The sequence below is a fragment of the Corvus brachyrhynchos genome, unplaced genomic scaffold (genome assembly GCF_000691975.1).
Source record: "Corvus brachyrhynchos isolate BGI_N302 unplaced genomic scaffold, ASM69197v1 scaffold22, whole genome shotgun sequence".
NCBI classification, from domain to species: domain Eukaryota; kingdom Metazoa; phylum Chordata; class Aves; order Passeriformes; family Corvidae; genus Corvus; species Corvus brachyrhynchos.
Genome location: NW_008238355.1, coordinates 7,053,009 through 7,062,827, shown reverse-complemented (window position 1 = coordinate 7,062,827; position 9,819 = coordinate 7,053,009).

The following is a 9,819-nucleotide window of genomic DNA, read 5'->3' as shown; positions in this document are numbered from 1 at the left end:
TAAAAACTGTGTAGGAAAAACAACAAAGGAATAAATAATGTTCTCTTTTACTGATCGTGGGGACTGAGATGCTGAAGTGATCCTAGTCTGTCATGACCCTCACCTGCTAGCCTCAAAAACCTGTTTCTGAGAAGTTGTGTTTCTAAACACTTAAGAACAAAGGAACATGTAAAATTCGTGTTCCCTGGGACATGCATAATTTTTAATTTTGGATCAAGAATGACTGACCAATTAGTTTACCAAAAAAGAAGTCAACATGGATATAAAGTCCATAATCTTCACTTTTAATCTAAGGTTTACAGTAGATCTTTCTAACCTCCTCTTTCTAGTGTCTTGTAACTGGATTTCCAATGGAAAATGATGGTGTGGAATAGAGTCCATAAAAAGCCCTTCCTTGCCTTTAACTTTCATCACTGTAATGATCTGATGTACAGATCCATTCCTTATTTGGTTTCATTAATACACAGAAAGCTTGTCTCTATTTTGTTCACAGTCAGGTAGAAAGCAATGAACAAAATACTGCCAACAAGTATTTTGTTCAGAATTGATGGCTGTGTCTACTGGGAAGAGGGCAACATTTTGTAAGAAACAGAATTTGAGTACCATGATACTGTATGAGGAAATTTTTCAGTATACTAGTAAATTCACTGCTACATAAGTAATGCTGCCACAGGACCCCACATCCACATTTTTCCCCACCTGAAACAGCCCTGTGGCACTTGGCTGAGATTACCAATAACATGTGTGGACAAGGCTGCAGGGCTTGCTTATTTAATAAAAGCGGACTGTCACATGCTGAGAAAGCCGGCTGTCCACATCCATCATTACCACTGCTTTGCAGCTCATGTAAGTAGAATTCACAGGGGATTGTCTACCGTGACTCTTCCTTGCAGAGACCTCAATAACCTGCCATACACCGAGATTTCCAGACTGTACACCTGCCTGGATGTGGGCAGTGAGCAGGATAATCCCCTTTTGCACTAAGTGAAAATGACATTTCTCTTAGCTGAATTCCAGCCAGCCTACATTTTAGGGTTAAGCCAACATGAAGTACAATAAAAATAGCAATATTCTGGAGGAATTTGTAGTGAGTTTTTCCATTTTTTCTCTCTTGTTGCAGCCAATGAAACCTTCTTAGACATCTTCAAGCAAACATCTGAATTAATATATGATAAATGGCATTTTAATGCAGGACACATTTTCCATAGTGAATACGCATAACAGCGCTTTCTGTCTTGTTATGTATAGGAAGATAAAACCACCACCTGACATCAAGTGGTTTGGGACAGCACAAATAAAAATGACAAATCCAGTCCTTTGCAAATTTCCTATGTAGATTTTTGACCAAATTATGAAGATGTGTTAAAACAGTAATGGAGGTAATGAGTAATTTTCCACCTGGAATACACAAATATTCTCCATCATAACTTTAGAAATTCACTGTCAGGTAGGAAAAAATAACATGGCTCTCCTTGCTGTACTTTGCACCAGGAGTTAGTTACCCCAGATGTCCTAGCAGTGCTTATGGACAGGAAAGGCAATATGTCACTTCTTCCTGAACAGCAGAAGAGGCTAGTCACTGCCTTTGGTTATGGTCTTGTGTGACCTTCTGTAGGAAAGACTTGAAAGGGTCACCATGTCAGTGGTTTGCACAAGCTTAGAGGAATCAACCATCAACATTTTTTGGAGTAATAGTTGCAGTGAAATGTTGTTTGACGTGTGCAAAGTAGATTAAATATCCTAGATTTTACCCAAAAGTGTTGATGAGATGCTTATTTAGTAATTCATCTGAATTGACTACATAATATTTCTGATCTTCACAAGCTGATGATCTGTCATTGACAGGGACTTAAGTATTTCCAGCTATAGGAATACCAGGTCATTTGAAGTAACATTATCTTCATTAGACTGCACATTTTATTTATGTTCCTTATTTTTTTACAATAAAAGTATTAATTTATATTTACATGTTCCATCAGTTTAAACAGAAGTCAATTAAAAAGACAGGATGTTGTGAAGCAGTATTTATGAGTACAGCAAACCTCCTTATGATTTTCACAGGAGCTTTTTATTTCCCTAAATAAAATTGCATAATTCTTGTTAGGCATCACAATGTTCAGCCAAAACCCCCAGAACTATAAATGGAAGAAAGTTACAAAATCAATACACTCAGAGTTGTTTCCTAAGAGACTCCTGACAGTCATTTTTGAGTCATGAGGAAGGCTGATATTTTTGATAAACCTAACTCTGGTATTTTACTATTCTGGAATGGGGATGGGATTTGAAAAGGTCTTTTTTCTTCTGTTTTCATTCAGCATGAAGGCAATGGGCAAATTTCCCTTTTCTTTGGCAACTTTCAATATTTTTACATAGGCAGTACTCCTAGACTCCCCTATGATTATTTTTCTTCATGATTTTTCTGTCCTGAACTCTGTGACACTTTCTGTCTAATTTGTTTGGGTTTTTTATTTGCAACAAAATATTCTATATTTTTTGATTGAAACATATTTGAACCAAATGTATTTAATTCCTACCAACAACTGCAAACCAAATTGCTTCCTTCAATTACATCCCACAAGACATTTCTCTGAGCCAACTCTTGCTTCTTCCACTAACAAAAATAAACTTGCTCATGTTGACATATTTTGTGTCGCAAGATATTTTAGAAGAACATGGCCACGTCTGCTCTCTCTGTGGAGATGACTACATGCATGTATTTCAAGCTCTAACCTACATTATTTGTTCTTCTCCATGGCTACCAAGAGAGTAATTCTTCATGACTGAGAGAGACTGAGAGTGACTCACTGGGTCTCTCAAAAACATAATATGTGTATCTCTTAAAGACATAGTGTGAGCATCTTGAAAAGATGTAATGTGAGTAAAGTGTTGACCAACAGACATCACACTAAAACTGACCCTGCCCCAACTGCTGCAAGTACTGAAAATTCTAAAATAACTGTGATGACATTTTTGCAATAAATAGTAGGAATGCAAGCAGTAAGCAGCCTAACACCCAAATTGAACCATACAGACAGCATCTCAATGGAGAGTTGTCTTCACGCATACACCAGGAGGTCTTGGAGCCAGAGCCACTCATTTCCCACAGTGGCCAGTGGTGACCTGTCATGTCTGATCCTGCTCACTCCCATAGCTGCCTGCCGTGAGGACTAGCAAGTGTTGGAAGGGTTAAATAACCAGCAGCTCCTTTCTCTGCAGCTTCTTTCTCCGAACTCCGAGCGAACTGCCCCCACACCCAGGTGGTGAAACAAAAGAGTAGCCAAGTCTTTTGTCTTCTCTTAAGCACCCAGCGATTTGTATCTTAGTAACAGAATGGGGGAAAATTCCTTTAACAGAAAAAAAAACTAGATCTCTTAAAAACCCCAACAAAGGGAGACTCCCCAGCAGATCTTTGTCTTTATTAGAGTGTGTTACACACTGCCAGCAACTGCTAGTGCCCATGGAGGGCTCACGCTGACAGTTTATAGAGTAACACTCTTTATTAATGTAAAATCGTTAAGGTTCAAAGGTTGTCAGTGGTAGTGTCTGACTACAAAAATGTATTCAAAGCAATACACAGACAAGCTCTAATCCCCAGTAAAATACTCAGTGTGCACAGAATATGATTCTTACCAATAGGTGTCCCTGTGGAGGAAATGACAGGTTCAGCCCATTGACTGATCTCAGAAGTTACGATGGAGTATTCTCTAATTTTTCCCCCATTGTCGACGTATTTTTATACTATTTCTCTGTGTTTAGGTGGAGCTTGAGTGACTCCAGTCATACATACCTTTGTTACTGATTGGTGTCAAATTCTCTCACTTTGCTTTTAAAGACACAATCAAAAAGAGTATGGAGTGTTTGGCCAGTGAGGAGGAGTGGCTGCACCTTGGAGGTGGGTAACTTCGGGATGGAGGTGTGCTTTAAGATTATTATTAGGCTTTAATGAACCAAGTTCATCTGATAAGAGTGATTTAGCCATAGTTGTTGTCTCAGCAGCAGGACATGTTCCCCTCCCTTCCCTGGTTGCCAGGTGCTATGCAGTTTATCAGCTGCAAAGAACCATCCAGTTCCCTTCCCTGCAAGGATCTCCAGAGCCTGCCCGTGGTAACTCCACACAGCTCCACCCTCCATTCCTTTCCCCTTAGCAGATGTGTATATGGGGAATCACCAAGGAACAGGTTTCAAGTCATGCCAACCACATTCCATCCAGGGAGCAGCAACTGTGATTTATCCTATAATTTCCATACTGTTATAACCCCTGTTAAGATGCCAATACAACTCCTCAGTTTCTTCTAACTGTATGCCCAGTTACCTGTCCACAGGGTCCCCAGTCATTTACCCACAGTAAGTGTGTGTAAATTTTTAGATTCTGTACAAGGGACTCTCTCTGGTGTTTCTTCCTGAGGGTTTCTCCAGAGTCTGTGTCCTGACCCCAGCAGTGGACTCCTGCAGACTTTGGGAATCTTGGGGCTCAGGTAACCTGTGGTCCCCACGTGGGAGCTTTGCCACCATGTTGTTTCCACCAATGGCCCCTCTGCTTTTCAACACCCCCTCATCCGTGCCTCTGCTCCTGCCTGTGACTACCTCCTACCATGCCCAGCTGTATTAAGGAAGCCATGAGATCGAGTTTCATTATGTTTTGTGGGGTTTTTCCTTGTGCAATGTTCTCTGGTTTATGTCCCAGTTTGCAAAAAACCGGGGTCCACCTCTGAGCAAGCCATACTGTATTTATTTGTGTGCCTCTCTGAACTTCATATCTATTTTCCACAAATGGGTGGATTGCTTATTTTCCTTTTCAAGTCTTCCCATTTTATAAGCTGTCTTAAAATAACACTGGAATAATTTAGCTGACAATTTATATGGGTCACTACTGAAAAGCATACTAAAAATGCATATTTTTATTTTTGCTCTTTGTGGCCTATGAAAATACGTCTAATCTGCATTGCTGAGGACGAACTCCTTTACTGTGCTGTGTCGGTGACTGTGCACTGGAACAGGTTGCCCAGCCACTGGAGACCATCTGCAATTCTGTGCAATGTGCTCTAGCATGACCCTGCTTGAACAGGGAGGTTTGGACCAGATGACTCACTGTTGTCCCTTTCAACTTTCCCCATTCTGTGATTCTGTTATAAAATTACTGAAGAATAAAATACCAAAGTAAGTCTGAAAAACTAGAAGAAAGAGAAACAAAGGTACAAGTACAGGATGCCACGTGACAGAGTAGACGGGACTATCTACACAGAACACAGTGATATTGATGAGAAAAGTTTCAGTAAATGGAAAGCTTCCAAGAAACCTGATTTTGGAGCAGCCTACATTCCTGTTAGAAGTGCACCATCATGAAAACACAGCATGGGAAATTCAAGCATCTCTTCCCCAAGAATTGTCCCTGTCTCCATTTAATACCTGTCTAGACAAGATATGTGTTATTTTCACACATGCCATGTAAGCAGCCCATCTGTTCCTCCCCACACCAAACAGTGTGCTGGATCCTGCTGTGCAGGGACTGCCTTCAGAAACACATGGTTATCTGACAGCTCTAACAGCTCCCCAGATTATTTTCTAAGGTGCAAGATATGTGGAAGCCCATCTGTCTGAAAATACAGCTTACCTCAGACACCATGAGCAACACTCCTTGTGTGACTCACAGGGGAGATGGAACAGAAGGGCTCATTGGGCAGTGCTGGGTGCCAGAAGTCCATCACTTGTGCACTCACTGGGGCAACAGTAAACCCAAACCCACGCACAGCCTCAGAAGGCCTGGGACTTGCCCACCCAGCTAGCATCTTGGGTGCCACTCTGCCAGACAGATACCTAAAACCAAGGTGTTTCAGTCACTAAGTGAAGAAACCAGTTCCTCTACCCTATTGTCTTCTAATCCTATCCGCTTTAGGCTAGACTGTTCCATCATATTTCATTAATATTTACCCTAATATCCAGATTGTGACAGATGACACTACTGCATTCAAATGTTTTCCTGTACAAATGAATTTAAAGGAAGTCCATAGCAATACTCATTAAGAGTACATTCCTTCTCCTCTTAGGAGGGGTCATAAAAAATTTCCCCTTATCCACTGTTGTACAAGTCTGAATTTTTCCTCTTTTTTAAAAGATGTTATATCAATAACAATATATTTGAATAGGTAAGAACAATGGTATCTTTAAATTCCTACTATGGACGGTGGAGCTGCTTAGAAATAACTAAATGACTAGATAACGAGAAATAACTAAAAAGAGATACTCCTTTAATAATAAATACAGAGTTTTCTAATGCTACATAAGGCTTTTCAATTTATTGTCTAAGTGTGATGAATTTTTTCTTAGTTTTTCTGTTTGGGAAAAGAATTTCCACCTCTTGAGCAATTTTTGGCACGAAAGAATGATCAGCTGGGTACATAAGATAATTTATTATTGTATTTACTTCCAGTTTTTCTTATTCTCAGAAGCTGAGATTTCCTGATCATCACTACTCTTTGCTTTTTTGTAAATGATATCTGAAAACAGTGGAACCCATTGAGAGAGCAATAAGATGAGGACATATTCCAGAAAGGTTAAATGTGTGTCATTCAACTAGTAATTCTTAAATTCATTCCCTGATATTCAGAGTGCAATACCTATTGCTACATTTCATAACAGTTTTCAGTTTCTCTATGTTGCTCTGAAAAAGAAAAATACAGGATTTTGGCTAGATTTCATGTTCTTTGTTCAGGGTTTTTATTGGGTTCTGTTTGTCATCAAATACAGTTCTTTGGCATTAAATTTACTCCAGGAACAACCAAAACCAAAATAAAACAAACCCGACAAGCAATCACTTCATTCTTTTCCAAGAGGCAAAGAAAGAAACTACTTGTGACAGTCTGACTCCATGTGAAAAACTTCTGCTCTTACTCTTTGTTTTTAGGCAGGATACTCTGCCAGGAATGGGGTGAAAACAACTCAAGCAATACCTTATTAGCAAAGCTATCAGTGGTGAATGAAGAAGGGCTTTTGGTGTTGAAGAATGCTGGGACCAACCTGACTCATCAACCCCATAGTTAAACATCCTGATAGCAAGGTGGAGGTGTGGCAGACCTGATAAAGCACCTGACAAAGGAACAAACAAGTGGCACTACTGACAACTTAATTAAAGCCGCTGAGCTGAGGCAGCTAGGCCTGGGATAAATGACTGACTCTGAACCACTGTGAAAACCCAGTGCCACGTTTTAATGGCAGGGTCTTCCAACATGCTCCTCCTTGGAGTGTGTGGAGAGTCCTCCCTTGGGCAGGGACCTCAAGGTTACTCATCAAGGCTGAGTGTTGGTATGGGTGAGTAACAACAATCTCAATGTAATTAATTTAGTATAATTCAATATTGCTTCAAACATGGCACACTATACTGTACTAGTAGTTACAGCTACCTGTAACGTGTAGGAAATTATTTTGATTAAGATATTTTAGTCTAACCATTATTATAATAAATAATTTGTTTCAATATAACTACAACTTGCCATCCTTAATCCTGCAGGAAAAATTTGCCTAAAGGTTTACTTCCATCTGTGTAATCCCTTAGATTATAAAGTGTTGACAAAGACTGGGGCTAAGATTGTGACATCTCAAGAGTCAGAAACAGTTAACAATTTGCCCAGAGAGTTACAAAGAGTGAGAAGGGAGTTGAGAAACAAGGGCTTGCTTTGTCAGTGAAACAGACCTCATAGCTTCAAAGGAGGGACCTTGAACAAAGGAGGACCCGGGCATTTATACCCTTCATACGTATGCTGGGGTCTTCCTGTTGAGTTGCCACTCCTGCTGTGGCTCTTGCCACCTGGCTGGTACCACAGGTCTCCGTGTCCTTTGTAATTCAAGGAATTGGCACCAGTTCACAGTGTCTTGCCTCAGGCTCCTGCCACACAGAGGGAGCTCAGTGTGCAGTGTGTCCATGGAGCCAGCTGGGTAGAAGGTTCTAGCACGGTGAGAGTGCAACCACCAACCCACAGATCACTGACTCAAAAGAAGAAGACTGAGCATGCAGACTAGTTAACATGAGAAGCAAGAGAATCATTCAACCAATAGAAGGTAGAATACTAATTAATAAGAAAACTAGGTAACTGGTAGCCAATGAATTGTGATTTTTTGTTTGTTTTCCAAAATATAGATAAAATGTAAAATACTGAAAAGTTTTGTTGTGCTAGCTTTGTGGATTTACCACCTAGCACTCTCTTTACACAAATCTTCAATAAGTAAAAACCTCAGCTGCGTGTGTAAGGTTGACTTACTGCACACTGAGTGATGAATATGGCTTTTAGGGACAACAGTAAGATCCAGCTGCACCTAGACTCATCTCCGAGAAGGAGTTCAGAAAACAAAGGTGTCCTTTCCGCACCTCATGACTCGATGGGAGGGCTTCTCTAACAAACTTTGTCTGAAGCTCCTACTCTGCCCATGATAGATGATTGTTTTCAAGGTCTTCCCTATCTCACCCTTATCATCCCACTACTCTGCAGAGCATTGTTACCATGAAAGATAAACATATGTAAGCAGCATAAAGGAATATATATATGTGTAAGGGTCATTTCACACACAATTGCCCACCATGTGGCACCTGGCACCCCCTGACCACACACCCCAGCAAAACTGGAAAAACACTGCCCCACTCCATTTCCCCAGTACACGGTGTGAGGTGGTATTGAATAATCTCGGGGTCCTGGCCCTGCTCCTTCTGTCTGCTGCAGAAGTTAGCCCAGTCCTGGATGGAACCAGGACACTAGCACTGGGCAAGGATTGGCTTCCCATGCTGTCTGTAGGGACATACAAAGCTCCTGGCTTATTGTCATGCCACTGAGCAATCTCATACCACTAGACCAGACATGTTTCACAGACAGTCAATGTATATTAGGAGTTTTTGGAATGCTGGTCTCCCAGATAGGCTCATATCTCTGCATGCTCCTATGCACATTCATTTTAGAGCTGCTGGAGCCATCTTGCATGGCCACTGATGCCTTTCCCCTCCCCTCTTCTCAGGGTCACTCATGTCTACCTTTATGTGTCTGCAGCAGAGATACTGCACTTGTTTTCTGCTGGAAACATCACAGTGACCAAGGGAGGTAAGGCACTCATTTCATGCTGGAGTTAACGCAAGGATAGGTCTGACCCATGTCCTGCCTAGGTGCTGCAGGTTTCCGTGCTGGATGCTGCTGGAGCTCTTGCCCTGTGGTGATGCTGAGCACTCCTGACACATGGCCCCTTGACTGCCCCAAAAGTCCATGCTTTTGTTGACATCATGTGGCTTGAGGAATAATCTCTATCACATATCTGAAACATTTGACCAGCTAATTTCACTAGACAGAAGAGTAAGCTAACAAGAACTCTTTTTAAAAGGTTGGCACCTACATCTCTTTGTTTTATTGGCCAAAGTATGAAATTTTAAGCTTCAATGACTCTTCAAGGTTATCTGTCTCAGAGCAATTGAGTCTCACAGCTAATTGGGCTCCCTCTCTGGATTTTTCCAGTGCTGCTGCAAGCATGGAAGGTGCTGTGGATAATTTCTATGAGTAGGGAAAAACAGCTACAGGGCCAGCTTTCAGGTTTTTTTGTACAGGCATTTTTTCCCCATGCTGAAGTATTGTAAATGTTTATAGTAACTGATCTAGGAGGTGAATGTCAGTCACTGTATTGCAACGGCAGCTGCACATGATTTATGTTGTTATGTAGTGAATTCCTGCAAGGTTTGGAAGGCTCTTTCAAGATCAGAGTTAAAATAGCTCCAATGAAACCATTCTGTGTGGGCAGATTTACTGTGTGTTTCAGGCAGTTCCTGAAAACTAATCTTGGTGTTTTTCAACA